The 24,786-nt window shown below is 41.9% G+C and overlaps 1 long non-coding RNA gene across 1 annotated transcript in view; it reads left to right on the forward strand.

The window, feature by feature from the left end:
• Positions 1-11,581: 11,581 nt before the first annotated feature.
• The window catches only part of LOC138102524 (uncharacterized), a 617,006-nt gene continuing 603,801 nt past the window's right edge, over positions 11,582-24,786 (forward strand). The window contains exon 1 of the long non-coding RNA XR_011147431.1: positions 11,582-11,622. This is a non-coding gene — a long non-coding RNA (uncharacterized lncRNA). The remainder of the gene's footprint in view (positions 11,623-24,786) is intronic.

A 24,786-nucleotide genomic window follows, 5' to 3' on the forward strand; every position in this document is an offset into this window, starting at 1 on the left:
ATTGATGAACAAGAATTCAGAGGTTGACTAGAGACTAATAGTTTATTTTGCATGAAAGTTTTAGTCATAAATGGTTCACTTTATTGCTCTGGAGAGTAGCTCACAAAAGTAAGATATTTTGTAAGCCAAGCTACATGGACAATCACTTACCTTTACACAAACAAATTCCATTGTTAAAAAATTCATGTTCATTGACAGGATTCAGAAGCATTTCCCATGCTCCTCATGTAGGGCTACAGGGTGGGGGAAGAGTGTCTGGAAAACTGCCCAGAGGCAAAGGACCTGGAGTGCTGGTTATGGCTGAACAGGAGCCTGTGTGTCCAGGTGGCCAAGAAGGCACCTGGCCTGTATCAGCTATTGCCAGCAGGACCAGGGCAGTGATTGTCCACCTGTGCTGGGCACTGGTGAGGCCACACCTTGAGTCCTGTGTTCTGGGCCCCTCACTGCAAGAAAGACGTTGAGGTGCTGGAGCATGTCCAGAGAAGGGAATGGAGATGGGGAAGGGCCTAGAGGTTAACTCCTATGAGGAGCAGCTGAGGGATCTGGGGGTGTTTAGCCTGGAGCAAAGGAGGTTCAGGGGGAACCTTCTCACTCTCCACAACTCCCTGAAAGGTGAGTGTATCCAGATGGGGTTGGGCTCTTCTCCTAGGCAACTAGTGGTAGGATTAAAGAACACTAGCTGTGCCAGGGGAGGTTCAGGTTCGACTTCAGCAAGAATTTCTTCACAGAAAGAGTAGTTAAACTTTTGAATGGATTTAATCATTGCCTAAGGCAGTGTCATGGTCTAGTTGACAAGGTGGTGATCAATCCAAGGTTGGACTCAGCCATCTTGGAGGTCTTTTTCAGTCTAAATGATTCAGTATGGTTCTATGTGATTCTGTGTTTTGGTGCTGACAATGGAATAATTTGTCAGAGAGCTAGAGCTGAATCCCATTGGTGGCTGCAGCCCACTGGAGATGTTCCTTACTATGTTCTGGGTAGAAGAGGTCAAGGAGTATGAGGTATGAGTCTATTGTGGTTGTTATGGTAATGTGTGGATAACATTTATCAGCTGTTGAAGTCCATCTAGTAGCATTTAGCATGTACTTCACTTCAAGTAGTACAATCCCTTCACAATCCTAGCAGAGTTATGGCTGTCTGTCCACTAAGGAATTAAAACCAAGGGCCCAGTTTCAGTTGTCCAGAGGAGTTGTGGGTCTGCTTGGACCTTTCCATGCTTTCTAAAATATCGGGTCTTCAAAGATGCCCAGTGACTGCACACAAGTTTGTCAAGCTCTTATGTCTTTCAAATGATAAACAGACAGCAAAGGAATGGTAAGATGTGGAAAGGTAGAAGCTTCTCAAACAGAAACATTTTACAAGAGTAAGTGACCTTCAACATAAGCAGCAATTTAACTTACACTGAGCAATGCTTTACATTTTGCATCAGGAGATGTTTATCATGTATCTGGCTGTCTAATCATCATTGCAGCTATCAGATCTGGCTTATCCATCTTTGCTAGGGCACTGCCATCTGTATAAATGGGGAATCAAAACTATTTGGCTTTTTCTGGAAGCATACAAAAATCACACCAAAACCAAGGCTGGGTGGTTGAGTTTCAGGATCTGTGCAAACACTTGTTTATGTAGATGCATTTGAGAGCCTGACATGGCTAAACATAAAAGCCATTTTTATTTGCTTTTTAAACCCCTGTCTACCTGGGACAACTATTCCATGATGGTTTTTTAAACTACTTCTGATCTTTGTGGAAGAAGTCTGTGTAATGTCCTTTTTATCAGTGGGTCTGTTTGTACAGTCAGAATAGCATTCCAAATTGCAAACAGCATGAGAAAAGTGAGAGTTTCATTCCAAGGGCTTGTGTCCTTTTTTTTTGAGTGCTAGGCAAGGCCCGTTGCTACCACTTGTTTCCCAAAGATAAAGAGGACCCTTTCTAAACTACAAAGGCAATGACAAAAGTAATGACTGCTTGAGAAACCTTCCTGCACTCTTCATGCGGAAGAATTGATTCCTTTGCTTGCAATATTCACTGTGAATATTAAATTCAACAGAGGAAAGAACAGAGTCCTGTCCATGGAGTGGAACAACCCCTGGCCGTGGTACAGGCTGGGGACTGACATGACGGGAAGGAACATCTCTGTGGATGATGGCAAGCTGAGCAGAAGCCTGCAGTGTGGCTTGGCAGCAATAAAGGCCAAGAGCATTCTGAGCTCTATTAACAGCAGCACAGCCAGTAGACTGAGGGAAGTAATTATCCCTCTTTACTCTGTGCTCATCAGACAGCATGGAGACCACATTGCCCTGCTTTGGGCCATCCAGCACAAGAAATGCATATACAGATCATCCCGCTTAGCAGAAGGTAGCCAAGCTGGTCATGCTGGAGTATTTTCCCTGGGAGAAGAGGCTTAGGGATCTGAGCTTGTTCGGCCTGGAGAAAGACTCAATAGCCTGCTTCCTGTACCTACAAGGAGGTTATTAAGAAGACAGAACTGGCTTTTCACATCAGTACATGGTGGGAAAATGTCTCACAGTGGGCTTAAACTGAAACAAAAGGGTTTCAGTCTGAGTACAAGAAAACATCCTATACATGAGGACAGACAAGCAATGGAGTAGGTTGTCCAGAGAGGTTTTGCAGTTCTATCCTTGGAAGATTTTGGGACTAGACTTCATAAACCCTTGGAAACCTTGCCTGAGCTCAGAGCTGACCTTGATTTGATCCAGAGGTGGGACTATAGACCTCCTGGAATCATTTTCAATCGGAATTATCTTAGAATCCTTTCAAAATATCCAGTGAATTAATACCCTTGTTTATCCTGTTCTGGTGAGTTGTGTGCATTTCTATTGGGGAAATATTTCCATTTCTGTCATTTTAACTTACTGATTGAACTAATGGATTGTTCCAATATGGATAAATTTTTATTACTGTGCCAACTTTACTCCTTCACTGAAGTACCAAAAGTGAAGCAAAATTAGACTAGTTACACCACTGCCTCAGCACATTTTACCACTGTGAAATAGGAGCAGATCTGTATATGATGCAGGTGGTGGTAAGGATCAGACATAATTCTATACTGATTTCAGGGATTTTAATTTACATTTGGTTTAGTATGACACTGTGGACTGAATGTCTTTCATTTGACAGAAATGACCTTCTGGTACAGTTTCATCTGAAAGTTATACAGTTTGTGTGCTCAAAGACAACATCACAATGTGAACAGAAATGTTAGAAGCTTGGATGATCAGGTGTTTCCTTCCAAAAGTACATTCCTGACCCAAACTAATATATTAATATGGATGTACTCATAGTTATTCTTATGCTTTGAACACCCACTTCAGCAAATAATAAAATAGATTAATGGTAATACTTCATAAATACCTTGTCAGAAACTGGCATTTCAAATAAAAAACAATCAAGAAATATTGTATGGTACTGAGAATGTTCATGCTCAAAGGCTTAGATGTCCTAGTGGATCACATTATTGCTGTAATCCTAAGAGGTACAGCAATCATTTCTTAAAGGAACATGGTCCAGCAGTTACTACAAAACACGGTCATATTTCTTGCGTCCTTGTTCTAGATTCTCAGCATAACTCACAAAATCAGAACTCTTAGGATATACTCTGGATTTGGCCAGCATAAGCTTTGATGTAAACTGTGTATTGCAGCAAGCCTGCTCAGAAGATAAAATCTAGGATGGATGACATTTCTTTGCTGTAGGAAAGACAGCCTTAATGGATTACCTTTGCTCCTCAAAGTCAAATTCCTTTGGATGATAAGCAATTGCATTGGTAACTAGCACTTCTCTGAGCCGTTGTAGTGCATATCCATCATTCCTACTGGTGAATTACACTTTTAACTGTGTGCATATAGCTGAGAAGGTCAAATGCTGTTGGAACTGCTTTGCCCAGCTGGATTGATAGAACCCCTCTCTCATATATCAAGGGTCAGGACATGAGGTACAGATCTTCTACTGGGATGTGATGAGGAATTACAAACATTTCTCATACAACAAAACAAAACATCAAGACGAAAGAGATAATATATTCAAGGCAGTGAATGTCATACAATACCACTCTAGGTTTGTAAATTCTTACCAGATTAAAATATTTTAAAAGGAATAGTCTTTCCAGAATGAAACCTTCTTTTATTCAGTAGATGTAACTGTTGTTAAAGAAACCCTAATGTAAAGCCTTTCCTAATCACTGTAGAGCAATTACACCTTAGTTTTGAGTGATCAATGGAAATTTTTCTGTTGCCATTTAGTTTTAGTCAGAGCACAGTCATATAAATATGTTAATTATAATGTAGATTTCTACTCAACTTTCTATCTTGCTTAGAAGGAGAAATGCATCAATAAAAATAGTGGCACAGATAAATGAACAGGTTGATGGAAAAAAACCATTATCATTTATTTGAATGATGAGTATTCCTGTTCTGAAAGCATCTTTGCTGAAGGCAAAGCTTTTAATATATTTAAATTTACCTTCCAAGCACAGAAGAAAACTATTCTCTGGAGAAAATGAAGCTGTCTGAAATATATTTAGGCATGATGAAATAAACATAATGGACCTATTGCAGCATGTTAGAGATCCTGATCATGTGCATCTATTCTGAGGTACTTTACTTCAGGCTGGTGGAAATATTGATGACATGATGTGAAGCGACACAGGATTCTGATTTCAGTGGATTTACATTATCTAAAGATCAGGCCTAGATAGCAAGACACCATGAATGTCTTTAAGAAACATGATGCTGGACGTGGATAAGAGGTCAACAGCATAGAAAATTGCATTTCATTCTATAATGATCACAGTGCCCATACAGTGAGCCTGGGGCTTTGCCTGGCTGCAGCATCAGCTAAAGGGCTTCCTTCCTCTGTTTCTTGCTTGAGGAAGGGATGGGACCCAGTAACTCCACTGAACCCTTGCTAGTGTTGAAACGTGCCTTCAGACATGCTTGTGATTTCTTCTCCTTCTCACCAATATTTTAATGAATAATTGCTTCTATTAGTGGCATACGCTTACGAACACATGTAAACAGAAAATGGTGTTTTACCAAGGTGTTTAAATGAGACCAGATCCTGATACCCTTACCCAGAGAAAATTATTTTTGAGGAAATTCTGCTTGAATCAGAATGATTCTGCCATTTTTGACATGTATTCCACTGACGTGTCAAACGTAAAATAATTATTCAGAAAGTCAATAGCACACTGAGGTTTGTGTGGGGTTTTTTAACTAATTTGTCTCTTCCTGAAGTCATGTGACTATTCTTTTCCATTCAGCTGTCCAAAGTATTTTTTGTTTCTGTTGTCTGATGAATACCATTTATTCAAGAGGTGCTGGTAGTACAGGTGTGTGCCTGAGAGAAGGAACATGAGTTTGTACTGTTAGCTATCTTTATCATGACTTCTATCACAAGGATGAATCTAATGTTTTCCTTGTTTCTTGTGGCTCACTGTCGTGGAGTTTCTAAATAATTCCAATTTATGTGCTGAAACTGCCTTTCCATTAAAATATTGGGGCAAACAATGTAATTGATTTTAAGCTTGATACATTTCGGAACAGAGCTACATGACCTGGTTGCCTTCCAGAGCATGAGATTGGGTCTGATTGCCAGAGAAATCTCTTGTTCTCTGAACTCAAAAGGGAACCTTGCAGTACTTTCATGTACCTGGTAGCAGAGACAGTGCTATGGGCTCTGCAGGCAATAGTCAACTCTTCCTACGCACAGAGCAATGGCCAATAGAGGCATTGATGTTAATTTCATTAATATAATTTTTAATATAATTTCTGTTTCTGGAAGTCCCAGCTTCTGGCATCCGAAAACCAAATGTCACTTTTCTGAACTGTGGGAGGTGTATATAAATATAAATTCATATACTATAAAGTGCTGGATAAATCTTTGCAGTGGCTGTTGTATCAATCCTTTAGCATATTGGAATTTAATTGTGTTCCCAGATTGATATGTTAAAGATGAATGACACTCTTACTCAAAATCAAGGAAACCCTTTGATGTCACGATGATTTTTTGCCTTTTTATATACCTTTATGTATTCTCAGTATTCTTAGCATACATAATTATAATTCTTTAAGCCTAATATCTTAACACAGTCCTGGTATTCTGCTAAACCAGAAGACCAGACATCCTAAGGGCCTCACAGTTGGAGGCGGAAAGCCTTATGCTATCTTGAGAAACAAAGGTTCTCCCTAGAACACATTCTGTAAACTAAGATTAAGCCCATATGGGGAGGAATACTTTAAAATAGGGAGATGTCATGCCATTCACTTAAGCCTCTCATTGGAGAATCTCTCAGATATGCTAATTTGCAAGGTTCAAAAGGTGTTCAGGTAGTGGGAGCTGCCAGGGATGATGTGGCCATTAGAACTGGTGCACAAATATCCAGGTCATTCAGATTGGCATTTCCCCAGCATATAAAATGAAAAGAGTAGCTATCAGATTATATGTACATGAATATTTTTGTTTAAAATTGCAGGAACATTTGGAAATGATTCCTCTTTAATAATTACATTAGATTACAGACTCTTTAATGAGTTCAGATTGTGTTGAATGCCGGGTATCTAATAGTGAGGTGTTTTCTTAGGCCTAGTCAACAACAGTGTCAGTGACAAATTCTGTCTGTGTATGAATGGTATGACAGGATTTAGACAATTTCTTAAGAATAATTGTTTCAAATGTTTGGAGGAGAATGAATACAGATTGACTTCCTCTTTTATACTTGAGCTTCTCACATCACTAGAAGGTCAAGATATTAATTTGTAATGCATGCAGTTAATTTAATACTGATTGCTCAAAAATACTGTAAGGATACGCATGGCTTTTCCCCAGGGGTTCTGTTCTTTGCTTTGAAAATGAATGTTTGTTCTAATTTCATAATACACTGTTCAATGGAAAGAACTACGTCTGTGCAGTACAAAGCAGAGCGGAAAATTGACTTTTCATTGTTTTGAGGATGGCTAGAAAGTGTGGAACTTTGTCTAACACGGTAGTTTCATACACAAACCACTCTATCTAAAATAAATAACCCACTGAATTAATTTGCCTTTACTAGGATTTATATTTTATCTATTTGTGATGTTTGATTCTCCCCTAGCATGTTCTTGGGAAAAAAAAAGATAGGTTTTTACATGTAATATTTTCTTTTTCTCTTTTTGTCCTCAAAGTCTTTGGAAAAATTTAGTGCCACTTCATTTGTTCCTGTGAAAAATTGTATTTTAAATGCACGATAGGCTGATTTCGTCTCTTCTTTACCTCTTTCGAACGGCAGAATAATTTTGAGGCTGAAGTTGAAATATATTCTGAGTCTGATTCTTTACATTCAAAGATCTGAAAATCATATCTTTTTCAAATAAATGGTTCACGTCCCTTAGCATGGAGGCCTCTCAAATCAGTTTTAACTATTCAAAATATATCTACCATGCAGCTGGCAACCCACCACAAGAGTGAAACCCCAAACTTCTCATACAGGAGGATCATACAGGATAATTTGTGTAACATTTCACAGTAAAATACATCTAAAGAATTAAATTTTACCATAAGTTTTCTTACTCATTTTAATACTTTGCAAAGTGGTTTGTTGAATCATATAATGCACCAGACATTTTACATCATTAATAATTTGTAATGCCTTAATTGGGAGAAAGAACACAAGTCTGATGTGATTCTGAAGTGTGGTTACATAAAAATCATTGCTATTTCAATCATTTGTCCAGGACGATAAAGAGAGGAATGGTGGAGGGATTATCTTTGAAGGTCGTTTAACTAAGCAATTTTGAATGGAGCTTGATTTATAGGGTGGCTCTGATGGCTGATGGGGGTTTTTTTGTAGCATTAGTATTTTTGATCAAAATTTTCATGGGATTGTATTGTACTTTTAAGCTAGAATAGGGCCAGCTGATTACATGATCCACTCACTGTAGACCTAGTTGTGTGTTTTTTAAAAATAATAACCATTTTTACTACTATGGTTGGAATTTCTGAATTCTGAAATCTTGTTAATTATGCTGAAAACCACAAACAGCTTCTGTTTTCATGCTAATCACTCAGCTCTGTGATGATCCTGATCTAGAGGTGGAGCAGATATCACCATGTTCTTAAGACTTCCTCAAACGGATTTAATTAAAAGAAACCATCACATCCTCTGCTTGGCAGGCGTATGGGGAGATGCAGGGTGAAGGGGAGAGGTGGATGAGAGGCTTTGTAGTGCAGGAAACAAGAAATGTGTGCTGGCTGCCCAGAAACCCCCGTGTGCTGGGCTGCATCCAAAGCCCCCATGGGCAGCAGGGCAGGGAGGGGATTCTGCCCCTCTGTCCCACTCTGCTGAGACCCCACCTGCAGTGCTGCATCCAGCTCTGGGGTCCCAGCACAGGAAGGACATGGACCTGCTGGAGCCAGTCCAGAGGAGGCACCAGGATCATCAAAGGGGTGGAGCACCTCTACTATGAGGAAAGGCTGAGAGGACTAGGATTGTTGAACCTGGAAAAGAGAAAGCTTTGGGGTGACCTAATTGCAGCCTTCCAGTACCTGAAGGGAGCCTACAAGAAACATGGAGAGAGACTATTCACAAGGGTCTGGAGTGACAGGACAAGGGAGAATGGCTTCAAACTGAAAGAGGACAGGTTTAGATTGGATATTAGGAAGAAATCCTTCCTTGTGAGGGCGGTGAGGTGCTGGACCAAGTTGCCCCAGAGAAGCTGTGAATACCCCATCACTGGAAATGTCCAAGACCAGGCTGAATGGAGCTCTAAGCAACCTGGTCTAGTGAAAGGTGTCCCTGCACATGGCAAGGGGGTTGAAACTGGATTGTTTCTAAGGTCTCTTCCAATTCAAACCCTTCTATGATTCTCTGTTAAGTTCAGCTACATGGGTGGACTTAAAAGCAGGTGCTCCAGAGAAGCATACAAAGTTCTCTCTTCATATTTTTAGGTCTGTGGCATTATGAGTAGCTTATGACCTCCTTCATTTGCATTAGTGTGATTATGAAATGGGGACCTCAAAAACGTGAACCATGCTGTCAGGTCAGTCAATAGCTTTCTGCAGGGGAAATAATTGCCACAGTCTCACCCAGACTCTTCTTTCTTCTCCCAGTAAAACAATCCTGGCTGCTCTTTGGTGGATATGAAGGCACTAGCAAGGTCAAGGTAGTAATGTGATACCAGATTGTGATACGAGACTTTCTAAACAATATTACTCTCTAATTACATTTTTCCTGGCTGAGATATTCTGCCTTTATTTCTTCACACCTTTAACTGTTTTTATAGGTGTTTGGAGAGAAGTTTAGGAGAAAAACACTCTGGAATGAATGTTGCCTCTAAAAAGAAAGTTCAAACAATCCCTTTCTGCCAATAAGAAATGAATACTAGTAGATGAAAGTGAAAAAACCCCAAACAACCGTTTATTGACCAACAGAGTGCCCACATGGCATGGGAAAAGGTAAATAAATATTGAACTGTCAGACCTTATCCCTTCATGCACAAACACACATGGGAACAAAAATCCAAAATGGAAGGGAAAATAAAAAGACAGCAGTGGTTTGCCATGTGGTGGGGAGAAAATGGGTTTTCAAGGAAAAATAAACAAACAAAAAAACACTTTACAGTAGATTCAAGCAGCAGTTCAGGCACACAGATGTGAACCTGGTGAATCTCTAGCATTGGTCCCCTCTTCACAGCAGATGAAGCAGTTGGGCTTTCTTTCGCTGGCTCAACTTTTTTCCGAGACATGCAGCCTAAAGGGAGCAGCCCCTTGCCTTTCCCACTGGTTTTTGATCTCAGACTAAAACCAAACTGTCCACTTCACTTCAAAAAGCTGCTGAAGGACTGCTGCTGCAGCCTCTCAAAGTCCACAGAAAGAAAAAACCCTTCTGCCTGGGCTAACAAAAAAACCCAAGGTAGCCAAGCAAAAAAAAACCAAAAAACCACCAAACCCCAGACCACACAGCATGCTGGACACTTGGGGAGTGAGGCTTTGAAAAAGCCTGCCAAAGAGCCCCAAGGCTCCCCCCTCCCCTAGACCCACCTCAAACATACAGCAACCATTTTTGGGTGTAAAGAAGATGATCAGGAAATAGACTAATCATAAAATCACCCCAAGACAAGACTCTAACCCCTACTGTCAATTTTATCACCCCCCTCACATGGAAGAGGATGTCTTATGGAATAAGTAGTGTTCTACACCTGTAATTCTTTCACCATTTTGCTGCATTTTTGCAACTCTGAAACTGTGTGTATCATGACAGCAGGTATCTAGACAGGATTACACAGCTGATGGTTTTGGAAAGCCAGTTAGTATGATTTCTGGATTTATACTCTGTCTCATCAAGTGTAAATTCATAGTGTGGTACATTCAATGAAATGCCCATTTTTAAAGCTTATTAAAGAAATTTAAATCAGCGTACAGCAGTAAAAAATGTAACAGTGGTCATATTATATCAGCAGTTGCACAGAAGGAAGAACAGCCTGCTCTGTTAAATCCTGAAGTGCATCCAGAACGATGCTAAAATTACACAAGAGATATTTCTGCAAATACTGAATCAGTTAAAGTGCAAACAGCTCCTAGTATTTACTTTCTTTGGGAGAGTATATCATGATTTCTGTACAATGGAAATTTATGATGTTTAATGTTCTTAATTTGCATTTTTAGTAATATAATGGGATATATAAAGACATGTCATTCATGATTTCTTTTATGAGAGCTAATAATTTGGTTGAGCTTGTTGTATATTGCCTACTTAATGTGAAACTGGAATGGGCTGTATTATGTACCATAGGCACAATAAAACAACCCATGAAAGAATAGTTGAATTGAGGATATGACATGCCTTGTGAAATAAAAGTGGTTTGTGCTGACTGTAACTAATATCTACTTCGCCAAATGCAGTTGCAGAATTCAGATATTTAAAAGGAGTTCTGCTGCTTTGTTATAGCTCTCCCCGTGAATATATTTGCCCAACATGCATGCTTTAAAAATCTGTAAATCAAGTCAAGTTTAGAGCAAAGTCATGGATACTATCTTAGTCTGTTGAAATAAATGTCCACATAAAAAATATAGGTCTTTTATATTTTCTGATAATGGAGGAATGAAAGGGAGGGAAAATGTAATATCCACAGTTACAACTTTCCCCTGTGAGGTTCCTATTTCTGGATTAAGATTGATCATGAATAATATCTGACAGAAAAGCAACTGAATATTACTAGCAAAGGGAATAGTGAGCTGCAATCGAGAAAATGTTGGTTTATTGAAGTAGCATCTTGCTGCCTGTTCTGAGCTTCCCCTCCCCCTCCCAAACACACGTGCTCCTGCCCATGTGCTCTGAGCGCCTTTGTTCTAAGCGTGGGAAAAACCAAATGTAACTCAGACTCTTCAGCAGTGTCTGATTGGCCGGTCACCCCGGGTCCGCCCCCAGTCCTCCCCTTCCCCCTTCTCCGAATAAAAGATAGTCGAGGGGAGGCTCCGCCCTCTCTCTCAGCTCAGCTATTTTCCTGTGAACATCTCTGGTTGTCTGTCTCATTTTTAAAGCTTCTAACTGCAGGAAATTGAGCAGGCAGGGAGCTATATTTCTCCCTCTTTGCTTCTGCTGATGGTATTTGCTTTGCAGCTGATACAGGTACCGATTTAGAGCTACTAAAGTGCTAGATCGCCCGTGCTGCCTCTCTAGGCTGCTCGAGGCTTTCTAAGGCATTGAGATACAAGCGCTAGCCGGTATAAAGCTGAAAAAATACCTTCCACAGTAGCAGGTGTTTTAACAATGTGCATGTTGATTGTGCTGGTTTTGGTTGCGGCAGAGTTGATTTTCTTCACAGTGGCTGGTGTGGAGCTGTATTTTGGATTTGTGCTGAACACAGGGTTGATAATACAGAGGTGTTTTTGTTATTGCTGAGCAGGGATTGCACATATCCAATGCCTTTTCTGCTTTTTGTACTGCCACGCTGGCAAGGAGATTGGGGATGCATAGGAGCTTGATCTTAGTATATATTCTAAAATAATATAGGAAAATCTTTATCAACATTAGCCCCAGCAGATTTTTAATAATTTCATGAAAGAAAAAAATACTTTTGTTACTATTGGTTATTAAAAGAATGACAGAAATTTGGGTTCAGAAAACATATTTAGGAAACCCCTGAAACCTCATTTGTAGCTTGACCAAGGTTGTCTGCACAGAAATTTAAATATTTTTGCCAGAAATTTGAATTCTTTAGTACAGCATGAACAAATAGTTTGTAAATCTATCTGTAAATCAAACTACTGACAAAGACTATTTTGTAGCGTTTAAAATGTGTGTGGGAAAAAAGCAGTAGTTTTTGGTTACCAACATATGTAAGAAAGGGAAGGAATTACTTTGGTTTATTTTGTTTACTATTTTTTTTAGGAAAAAGTAATGCAAATTTAAAGAAGCATTCAGAATTCCTTGGGAACACAAGTGGGAAATTTATCTTTCACCTCATCTCAGATGAGTTTTGTTATTGGGAAATAAAGAATTGTTTAAAGGATCTGTACCCCTATACTTTAACCCCAAACTGTCTGTCTTGGTTTTTAGAGACAAAATTTTAGGAGGAAGCACTCTAGAATGAGTGCCTCCTCCAAAGGGAAAACAGCCTCCCCTTTTCCTCCGCCAATGGGACAAATTGGTAACAACAAGTGAAAGTGGGAAAAAACCAAACTGCTTATTAATACCAAACAAAACAGGGTAGAACACGAAAAAAAAAAACCTCAAAATACAACAAATGCCCAGAGAGGGAACAGACACACAGGCTCAGACCAGACGGGGCCGCCCTGCAGACCTGCTGGGGCCACGCTGCAGGCTCCCCAGACCGGAGAGGAGGGAAGGGAGTCAGTGAGGCAAGGGGGAGGGAAGGGAAAAAAGAACAAAAAAAACCCAACACAACCTTTTTCCAGCTAGCTGGAACAAAACATCCCCAAAGAGTAGCACAGCGCTCCCCGCGCACTCCCTCCCAAGCCCCGCTGAGGCCCGGGAGCACCCCAGCTGTTGAGCCAAGCTGTTCAGTGTTGGCAGACCCCACCTGGGTCTGTGGCTCCGGTCCCGCCCCCCGGGTCCATCTTAAAGACGCCTTGTCCTTAGGCATTAAAGCAGATGTTTAAGGAATAAATAAAAAACAACAAACCTTATAACATCACCCCAGGACATTCCACCCCTTATTCCATACTGTCTGCTCAATGCCCACATTAATACATTTCAACTTTAAACACATATACATATATATATGTGTATATATGTATACATATCTATACATATAGATATGTATATATGTATATACATATATATATACACATATATGTGTATATATATATATAGCTAGGAATTTGATCTCTCAGGCAGATCCCTTGACTTTGTTCTTTTTGATGGCAAAACCAGCTTCCAGGAGAATCTGGATGATCTTCTCACCTGTCTCAAACACCTCTGCTGCGGTGTTCCCCCACACAATGATGTCATCAATGTACTGCAGATGTTCGGGAGCCCCACCCTTTTCTAGTGCAGTCTGGATCAGTCCATGGCAGATGGTGGGACTGTGCTTCCTGGGGCAGTCGGTTCCAGGTATACTGCACACCCCTCCAGGTGAACACAAACTGAGGCCTGCACTCTGCTGCCAGAGTAATGGAGAAAAATGCGTTAGCAATGTCAGTAGTGGTGTACCACTTCGCTGCTTTGGACTCCAGCTCATACTGGAGCTCCAACATGTCCAGCACAGCAATGCTCAATGGTGGCATGACCTCATTCAAGCCATTATAGTCCACAGTCAATCTCCATTCCCCTTCTGACTTGTGTACAGGCCAAATGGGGCTGTTGAAAGGTGAGTAGGTCTTGCTGACCACCCCTTGGCTCTCTAGCTCACAAATCATCTTGTGGATGGGGATCAGAACATCTCAATTTGTTCGGTACTGACGGCGATGCACTGTTGAGGTGGCAATTGGCACTCACTGCTCTTCTACCTTCAGAAGCCCAACTGCAGAAGGATTCTTGGTCAGCCCAGGCAAGGTGTTCAATTGCCTAATGCCCTCTGCCTCCACAGCAGCTATTCCAAAGGCCCACCTGTTGTAGTATATGTGAACCCTGACAGTGTGCCCCAGCCAAACCATCTTCAGTTGTTCTTATCAGAGCCCTCAGGAATGCGTCAAGGTTACCGAAAAGTAAGCAGCACTAAATTGAGAATGAAGAAACTGAGAAGCAGAATACCAAGACAGCAAGAAATAGATAAGAACTGTGCCGCACTGGACTAGAACCAATCATGTTTTCTGGAAAGTGCGTGCAGAACGTGTGGACAAAATAGAGGGACCAATCAAGTAATGAGTGATCGCGTGTACAGTAGTTGCAAAATGCATAAGTAGAGTGTAAGTCTAGTAAGTCTTCTGTGAAATCATATTGATTCGTTGTTCAGAAGTCCTCAGCTCCAGCATGCTGTTGACCCCGACACAATAAATGCTGTGATAATGAAGCAGATTGGACCCTTTGGATTCTGAAGGGGACTCTGTGGAGTGAAAAGGTGGGAGGCCCTGGTCAGTCTGCCGCAGCTGGACCGCAGCGGGGGGAGTCGGAGGACAGCTCTGTTGGAGTTGGGGGAGCTGAAAAAAGCTCCTGGGAAAAGAACTCTGGAAGATGTACGCTGCAGCGGGTACACCTGAAGAGGTGAGTGACCAGAGGGCTGGAGGATGGGAAAGGGACTGTCAAAAGAAGAACAGGCCACGTTCAGGGTCCTCCAGCATATTCTCTTTGAGAGAGATATTAAGTATGACCTAGAGGTCTTGAAAAGACTGTTAAGATGGGGACGAAAGAGAGGATTTTTTGCCACACACAGGAATATTCTCAGCACTCTTGGTGGGAAAGGCTGGGAATGGCTCTTTGGGATGCCATAAGTGATGGATTAAAAGAGACTAAGGGGCTTAGTACGCTATGGAAGTTAATAGTAACAGCGCTAAGGCAAATAGAGGCAGAAAAAATGGCAACGGCAGGGGCAACAGCCTGTCTAGAGCCAGGCGGTCCCGTGGCTGCCTTTCCAACGTACGCACAAGAATTCTTTGGGGGGAGTAGGCCCAGTTATACCGTCCCTACCTTCTGCAACCCCGGAGATGGAGTTACAGGCTCCGCATCTGTCCCTACCTTCTGCACCCCCAGAGACGGAGTTACAAGCTCCGCAGCCCACGCCAGATCCAGAAAAATGGAGGTGGATGAGCTACCCTTTCCACGACCACAAGAACTGCCTAGGAGATGTCCCGTGGTGTTCCCCAAAGAGTTAACATTAGCATTGGGGGGGGGGCGTGTGTGTATCCCTGCTACCACCATCGATGCTTAGCCAGAGCGGGGATTCAAATGCAAATGACGGGGTTGAGCCGCTTTGAAGAGCATAAGCAGCAGGAGAAAGAAAGAGATAAACAAAAACCGCTGCTGATGGCAGAGGGGAGAAAGAATACTGAATCAATTGCTAAATCTGAGTGTCGGGTGCCGAGTTTTCGGACTGTGTTGGCAAGATTGCGAGGCCTGGCTCCCTGGGGCAGGTGGCCCCGATGAGGGGTCTGTCCGCCCTGTGACTCCTGCCAAGGAAACAGTTTGGCAAACAGAGAAGGGGGGGAAACTGCGGGAGTGAGAAGGGGATGCAGGGAAATTCCAGCCAGGGCAAAAGCTAGACCAGAGCCGGGGAATGCAAAGAATGACTGACCCCCCAGCTCAAAGTCTGGAGCGGAAAAAAGAAAGTCCTGACTGCGGTTCAGGAACATTTTTAGCTTTTGTTAAAAGTAACTTTTATTTTCATCAAGGTGTAAATTCTGACAGGATTGTTTATTGGAGAGATTCAAGGCTAAGTGGTGTGGATATACTGTCTTTTTGCATGCCAGTAGCATTACATAATTCCTTGCTTTGAGGCTGCTTAGCAAGGTTTGAACTTCTTCAACAGAAATGCTTATTGCATGATTGGTGCAACTTGTCATGTAAAATGTATACTGCCTTTTTGAGAATTTTGACTTGAAAGTCTGACTGGATTGACTTAATACTGAATTTTTGCTCTGTTAGAAACTTGTATACTGGGGAAAGCGTTTTACTTTCTTGGTGCCCTCAGAGCATTACCCATCGTTATGTAGCCTCTCAGAAAGTTTGGTAGAAACTTCCTTGAAAATAGCAATTAGCTCTAAAACCTGATGTTAACACATTGCATGATTTACAAGGGTTGCTGGGTGAGGCCTGTGCTAGATTTTAGCCATTCATCAATCAAACATTCCTTTCCTCACGCCCTCATTACTGCTATCTCAAAAGTTATTTATGGTTCTCCACTGCAGAAGCAGACGGTCCTGTACCGGCTCTGATATTTAATTTTTTTGTGGATATTTCATTATGGACAAACATGTAACAGTTTTTCTAATAAGTACAGCTATTTAGTGGCTCAAGTGTAGTTGTTCTTCCTTGCCACTTATAAATTGAAATTAGATTTCATATCAAAACAGCTCAAGTGCTGTGATGGACTGGAAAAATGACTGTGACACTGCTTTACAAACAGCCTTCCTTTATGAGTACGTGTTATCTGCTCAATAGCTGAAATTTTTGATATTCTCTATTTTACGGAAACAGGCAAACAGTGGCGTAAACAGTAGCATACTCCTTTGGAATCATCTGGAATCATGGCTTTGTAGCTGCAGTCAGAGACTGAAATATTATCTTTTATGACTTAAACATTTTCTTAAAGGACTTCTAAAACTGTATTCCAAAAGCTGAAGAGAAGACTCCCACACCCTGAATGGGGCCCTGACTGAGGCCTGACACTGCTCGCTGATGAAGATAAGATAAAGTAACAACTCGGGGCTGGGGACATTCACTGAGCACAGGCTTAACACCTTCAAGATGAGGACCACAGCCCCAGGGGTATCGGCTGCCAGGCTCAAACAGACCCTCGAACCAAGGAGTGGAGGGAGGAGAGGCTCTGGGTATCTTGGAAAAGCCTCTGGTCAGAGGTGCAGTGACTGCCCATCCTCCAACTGTGCAAAGGAGCCCGGCTGAGGGGTCCTCACTGGGGGGAGAAGCTTATCCACAACAGGAGGGGGTGACATGGCCCATCACAGGGGCCCCCCTCAAAGGGGTCCCCAGACCCTGCACCAGAGATGATGCAACAGACCCTTAGTGTTGCAAGGGACAGTGTCAAGCTAGCCCCTGCAAGAGAGGCACGTGGGCGTTCCCACCTGGCCCACAGTGTATATTAGTCCACGGAATTCTGTACTCTTCGGCGTGTGGCGGCGTGTGGCGGCGTGTAGTGGTGTGTGGTGTGGCAGCGTGGCATGGCGTGTGGCAGCATGTAGCGTCATGGCCACGGTGGCAACGGGGGACCCTCACCACCAGCAGAACAGATGGAGGGGAGCAACAAGACGTCGTTGGGGCCCTCAAATGGGTGATATGCTTCCACCTAACCCCTGTCACCTCTCCCTGTTCCCCCACCCCCACGCACACTTCTTTTCTTTCTCTCTTTCTTTTCTCTTCCTTTCTCTTTGCCTCTTTTACTATCAAATAAAATACATCCATTTTTTGGCAACAACATCTGACCTCGTTTGGTTTTAATCTCATTTCTGGGGATATTTTGAACCTTCCAGGTTCTTTCCAGTTTATGCTCAGAGACTTAGCTTGCTTTGCTTTCCTGGGTCTAAACCGAATTGTAACAGCTGCTTATATACATGTCATTTTTATATGCTCACTGACCTAACAGAGTTTCATGTGCAAAACTCAGAGCAGCATTATACAACTATGGCCTCAGTATTCTACCTTTACCTTTAGTAGCCCAAGGTCAAATCTACCATACTGACAATCACAAAAGACCTATCTTGCCACCTCTGTCATTATGTATCACCAAGCTGAAGAGGGCAGTGGGGAGAGACAGGCAAGCCCTGGCACACGCCACACGCTCCACTTGGGAGACTAGGGCACCCAACCCATGCGGGGGGGGCCCAGGGGACCTACTCAGAGCTATGCAGCTCCATTCCTGCATACTTTTTCAAAGTGCCTTTTTTATGAATGAGAACTGAGTTGCAGGGCATTTGTTCCACCTGAAGAGGAAGAGAGTCCAGCTTCCTGCTTCCGCCCTGCTCCTCCTTTCCCTTCCTGTGTTTGTGGTGTGGGAAAGGTTGCCTTAGTAAGTTCTAACTCACAGCTTGTTAACACCTTGAGCACATTCATGATATTTTTCGGCACATCTGAGAAATTGCCAGAGATTGAGTAACTGTGCTGTGCCTTATAAACTGCATCTTAGAAGACCCTAACAAATTTATGGTTATACCAGAAAAATACTGAAAGACATACAGTGTTGGTTTTGGTTTTTTTTGGGTACAGCTGCAGATTGGAAGATCCTGCAAAATTGTGCTTATACCCAAAAAGGTCCTGTTATAAATAAAGTATGTAATTCGTGCTATTATGTATAAAACTGGAATGTAATCAGACCATGTAGAGGACAGAGTTTCAAAATCCCTCCACCAGCCTGGCTGAGAGAAAAATTTCACAACACTAAAGGAAGTTCTCTCACAGTAAGTGAGGATTCCACCTAGGTGGGGTTGGATCTTATCACTGGGACATTTGCACCATGATGACTTGATCACCACACTCTGATATCTACATCTCATCTGATAAGGAATCGGACATTCCAGGAACTAAAAATAACTGTTCCAGGAACCAGAGATGGCCCATCCATCATCAGAGATGGCCCTTCCATCACCAGAACTGGCCGTCTCATCACCCAGGATGGACAATTCATCAGACCCAGGAAAGGCTTTGTGCAGCCCAACTCCGGGACAAGAAAACTTCATGAATATGCTAAAATTACAAGAAGAATAGAATTAATTTGGACTCTGCCCAAAAACTGTATAAGAAGGAACCAGCTGAAGCAGCATTTGTGAACTTGGGAGGTCTGGTTCTATAGAGATCAGATCTATGCGTGTTCACCCAGCTCTGACCCCGGGCTCAGAGCTGCTTTTCTCGATTGTGGCTTTTGAGACTGATATTTTGGTTGCATAATAAATGTTATTTCTTTATAAATTTTGATTGGGCAATTCTGTTTATCCCAGTCCTGACTGTGAACGGTGGTTTTCAACAATGTTTCTTGTTACCATGAGCTATTCCCACAGCTGAATTATGTCAAATCGCAACATATTTGCCATACCATTATGATCTCTATAGAAAATTCATGTTGCTGTTATTTCATTCACAAGTTAGTTGTCTGCTTGCTTATTGTTTTTTAACTGATATGTGACAAAATTTTTGGTAGCTTTCTTGCACTGATGAAATCAAGATGAGTTATATTCTGCTGTATTAGACACCTTTAAAGGAACACTCTCCACTTTGACTTTAGTTTTGTTAAATTTAAGTGCTGCTAATATTAAGTTTTGCTAAGTGCAAGTTTGTACAGTTTAAGTGATGCTAAGGCTAAGTTCTGCTAAGTTTACTTGTTAAATTTAAGTCATGTCAAGTTTAAGTTCTGTTAATTTGATATTCTGTTACATTTAAAGTTCTGTTAAAGTGTTAAGTTTAAGCAAAGTCAAGTCTAAGCATGTTCAGTTTAAGTTTTGTGATTTTAAAAGTCTTGTAAATATAAGTTATATTAAGGTTAATTTCTGTTCAGTTTCAGTATGTTAACTTTAAGTTCTGTTCCGTTTACCTTCTGTTACTTTTGAGTGCCATTTATTTTGAGTGAAGTTTAGCTTCTGTTGAAATATGCTCATTTAAATTGAATGATACAGTTATTTTGCTACAGAGATAGGAAGAGACAGATTGAAACAATTATGATAAAGGATTGGTAAGCGACTCTTTATGAAAATAAGATAATAAGTTGTAAAAATACATGAGGATTTGGCTTGTTAGATCCTTAAATTCATTGTAAATTCTATAGGTATGAATGTTCTGCATTGCTCAGTTAAGAGGATTATTCATGACAATCTTTGCTGTTTTATCTTTCATAGGTTGCAGAGAAGGATAAGTAATAATTGCAAGTTATGGATATTGTTGATTGTAAGCTGTTCAGTGCTTTGCCTTATTATCTTACATGCGTAGAGAAGTATACTCTTAATTTCTTAGAATAAGTTAATGTAGATGTCTTATGCTCTTAATATAATAGCATGAATTCACCGACTTTCATAACAGGCATTAGCCAGAAGATATTATTTGATGTTACACGTGTGCATTTCTTTAGTTGTTTGCAGTTTGTTTAGGGTACCATTGACTGCTTAGCTAAGGATAAATGACAAAGTCGACTGCTTTACAAACTTTCACATACTGTTGTGTAGCTATCTTTAAGACATGTATCTTTTCAGGAGACTTTCCCAACTGCTATTAATACAGGCTTGTTTGTAGGATATATTAGGGGAACCCTTCCAGTTAAGGCCTTGGCTCTGGCCAAGCGCTGGACCTACCTGTTTGGGAAGCATGCCAACAGACCCAGGTGTTTCTGCACTAAAAATGTAATTGAGTCACTTTGACTTGCTGATTGGGATGTTGTCATGGGTTAGCAACCAAACCCGCTACAGATGTATAGAAGCTGGACCCCTTTTGAGGTAAACTTGGAGGCCTTGTCCGGGAAGGTCCTCCAGGTCCTCATTGTGAAACAGGGTTCACCAGCAGACTCTGGGTGATGGTCCAGTGTGTAGGCAATTGAAAGTGTATTGTTCAAAGGCACTATCCTTTTGTCGTGTGATACTGATTACACGTCTGACTTTGCCTTTTTTGCTGGGTGTAGGTTTATTGTTTCATTACACGTATTTTCTTGCTTTTCTGTTGCCTTCATGTTCATAATAAGAGACACAGTTGTTATCACAAAAAAAAAAAAAAGGAGAAGATGGGCTGAGCCCACAGGACAGAATACTGAAAGCAGTTTATGTTATGAATCATCGATGGTTAGTAGGTACTCGCAGTGATCCATCAGTGTTAACACATTACTCAGGTTTGCAGCAAGATTCTGAACTGATACAGCACCGACTAAAAGTTCGTTTTAAAAATTCTATGTCAGGGTCATGGGAAAGACCTGTGGAGTTATTAATGGGAGGAAGGGATTATGCTTGTGTCATTACAGACAAAGGACCCTGATGGATACCAGCGAAATGGATTCGCCCTTGGCTTGAGAAGGACACTCTGATCCCTAATACTACTGATAAATAAACATTGGTTTTTTTGATTTTAGGTATCACTACTGCTCAAGCTCTGGTTGTGCTTAGTAAGTTGAGATATTAGACAGTCAAACAGAAATCAGATATTCACTGATGTAGATAGTATTAGACACAGTACGTTGCAGAATAGAACTGCTCTAGGTTTTTGTTATTGGCACATGGGCACGGGTGTAAGAATTGTGAAGGGAGCTTTGTAATTACTGTTAGCCATTACTGTATTGCTTTGTGTTATTCCATATATAATGAAATTGGCGATCCGTTTGGTGGAAAACAGTAAAAAGGGTTTGGCTGGTGCAAAAAGAAAAAGGGGGAATTTTTTGTAATGTATGTGAACCCTGACAGTGTGCCCCAGCCAAACCATCTTCAGTTGTTCTTATCAGAGCCCTCAGGAATGCGTCAAGGTTACCGAAAAGTAAGCAGCACTAAATTGAGAATGAAGAAACTGAGAAGCAGAATACCAAGACAGCAAGAAATAGATAAAGAAGAACTGTACCGCACTGGACTAGAACCAATCATGTTTTCTGGAAAGTGCATGCAGAACGTGTGGACAAAATAGAGGGACCAATCAAGTAATGAGTGATCACATGTACAGCAGCTGCAAAATGCATAAGTAGAGTGTAATGTAAACAATAAATGTCTTCTGCAAAATCATATTGATTCGTTGTTCAGAAGTCCTGAGTTCCTGCACCCACCTGAGTCCCTTTGGGTCTTTGAAATACCCACTCTGGAGGAAGTCTATGCCCAGAATACATGGGGCCCCTGGGTCAGTCACAATAGAACGTTTCTTCGACTGTTTTCCAGTTAGGCTCACATCGGCTTCAGGCAGTGTCAACTGCTGCGATCCACCTGTTACTCCAGAAATAGAAACCGGTTCTGCCCCCATGTGTCTCAATGGAATCAAGGTGCACTGCGTGCCCGTGTCAACCAAAGCTTCATATTTCTGTGGTTCTGATGTGCCAGGCCATCAAACCCACACTGTCCAAAAGACGTGATTTTCCCTGGCCTCTACCTGGCTAGAGGCAGGGCCCCTCTAAGTCCTGGTTATCATTTGAAACTTGAGCTACTTCCCTTCTGGTGGAGCTCCCTCTCTGAGCATTACTATCCTTCAATTCACTCACCTGTGTGGCCAGGACAGAAGTTGGTTTTCCATCCCACCTCCTCATGTCTTCTTCCCCACTGTCACATAGGAAAAAGCATAGTTCAGCTCTTGGGGTGTACCTCTCTCCCCAGACGTGGGATGTCTGCTTCTGGTAACAGGGCCTCCAGCCTACACTGATGTGATTTGGAGAAGGCACTCTTTCAGCTCCTTCCTGAATTTCTGATGAGTTTTGTCCATTCTATCTTCCATTTTCTGTGTGGTCTCTGACAGACTCTTTTCCACAGCTGCGATTCTTGCTTGTGTTGGGCCATGCAATCTTTCCTCAGGGTACGAAGGCTCTCTATGGACAGGGACTCGGTAATGATTTTGGGTTCCTCTGCTGGCTGTGAAGGCCCTGGCTGCCCATCATCCACTGGGCAAATGGATTTGGCTTTGTGTTTCTTTCTCTGGACAGGGACAATTCTTATTGGTTTAGGCTTCCCATCTGCTTTAGCTGCAGCTGGAGTGATTGGGGTGTATGCTGGCTTATTCTCCTGCTCCTCTGGCTGTATCTTCTGCCCTACAGTATCTAGCAGAGTGCAGTAAGCATTAGCCAGGACCCAGCACATTGCGATGAGCCTTTTCTTTTCATCAGTGTTGTTATTGCAATTTTCCCTTAGATACTTGTCAGGAAAGGCGCGGGAGACGAGCTCATGATTTCATGATCGGCAAGCCTCGATTTTATTGTCTTTTCATCTCTTATTTATACAACACTTAAACAGCTCATACATATTGCAAAACCTGAGCTCATGATTGGTCATCTTCTCTCGTGGGAACAACACACCCCGCGGCGATGGTTTCTTCATTCCAGTCTGCTCTGGCTTGTGTCCTGTTGGACACCCTGTTGATAAGAAACCCCTTTTCCCACGACAGGCTAACTCCTACATCCTGCAAGGCTCTACCTTATCATGTCCTCTACTGCGCAGCCATTCCTCAGATAAGCTCTCTACACTTCCCCCGTTTTCTTTATGTGCTATCATGCTCAGAGTTGTTGTTTTTAGCAGTACCCTCTTGATACAAGTTAGAGCACAGCTGAACAGGACTAATCCTACCAAAACCATGATCAATAAGAGAAACAATGTTTTTACCATGCTTCTTACCCAACCACCCAATCCCAGTTCACTGACCAGCCCATCTAGGCCAAAGAAACCTGTATCTTCCTTAATTTTTTGAGAGTGATTTATAAGCTGTTGAATCTCTGCATGAATAGAGCGAGAATGATCATTTAGATCCATGCAGCATAGTCCCTCAAATTCTTCACACCCGTGTCCATGAGCTAACAACAGAAAATCAATAGCAGCTCTATTTTGTAATACAGCATGTTGGACTGTGCTTAAATCATCTGCAAGCGCGGACAGTACTCTACTTGTTCCATTTGCTTGCTTCACTACTCAGCAGCTTAATCTCTCAATATTGCGATGAGCTCGAGCTGCTTTCCTTGTCTTTCTTCCGGCGTCTGTGAATGCAGTAATGGCATTGCGGATAGGCTTATCTTCTCGCAAGGGTTTTGAAATCTAGTTCTATGCTCCTATCCACTGTAATGCCTTGGGAAACAGGGGACTGGTCTGAATTTTGGCTCCTGAGGACAACAGCGCTTCCGTGAGTAATGAAGAATTTAGCAAGTACCAGTCCAAGGCAGGTTTTTCCATTGGGAGATTGATGCACTCAGGTTCTTGTCCTCCAATTTCCAAAATGCGCAAACGTCCTTTCTTAATTAAATTAGCCAAATTTTCAAGTTTTGTGGTAATAGTTTTTCGTTGCTGCAACTGTGGTGATATCCATTCTAAAACCGTCAGCTCCCCCGTTTTCTTTAGCTGCGTAATTGCGCTGAGGAGGTGAGTTTTAGAATTCCGAATAGTAAGAGAGAGGGGGATGTCTGGATTAAGACGCGAAACAAAACCGTCTGTGATACAGGTGGTGATTTGTTGTAGAGCTTCTTGCTGCTGCGGCGTTAGGTGTACCGGTGCGCATGGATCTGATCCTTTTAGTAAGGGACGGAGCTGGTCTAAAAGAACATTAGGGATTCCTACTATTGGCTTTAACCACTGCAGATCACCTAACAGTTTTTGAGCATCATTTAAAGTGGTGATTGAGGCTTGGATATGTAGTTTTTGAGGCTTCACTCTTTGATTGGTGATGACCCATCCTAAATACTTCCACGGGGAGGATATTTGAATTTTGTTAGCAGCTATTACTAAAGACCATTCTTGAAGAGAGGAGGTAATAAGCTGAATTTCTGTTTGGTCAAAAGGCTCCTTCTGCGCAAACAAAATATCATCCATATAATGATAAATGATGGTCTGAGGTAACTTTTGTCGCAGTGGTTGCAACGCTGCATCGACATACAATTGACATATGGTGGGAGAGTTGCGCATTCCCTGCGGCAATACGGTCCACTCAAAACGTTTGTCTGGTTCACCACGATTAAGAGCAGGCAATGAAAAGGCAAATCGCTTTGTATCATCTGGATGTAGTGGAATTGTGAAAAAGCAATCTTTC

The sequence above is a fragment of the Aphelocoma coerulescens genome, unplaced genomic scaffold (assembly GCF_041296385.1).
Source record: "Aphelocoma coerulescens isolate FSJ_1873_10779 unplaced genomic scaffold, UR_Acoe_1.0 HiC_scaffold_78, whole genome shotgun sequence".
In the NCBI taxonomy this organism is placed as follows: domain Eukaryota; kingdom Metazoa; phylum Chordata; class Aves; order Passeriformes; family Corvidae; genus Aphelocoma; species Aphelocoma coerulescens.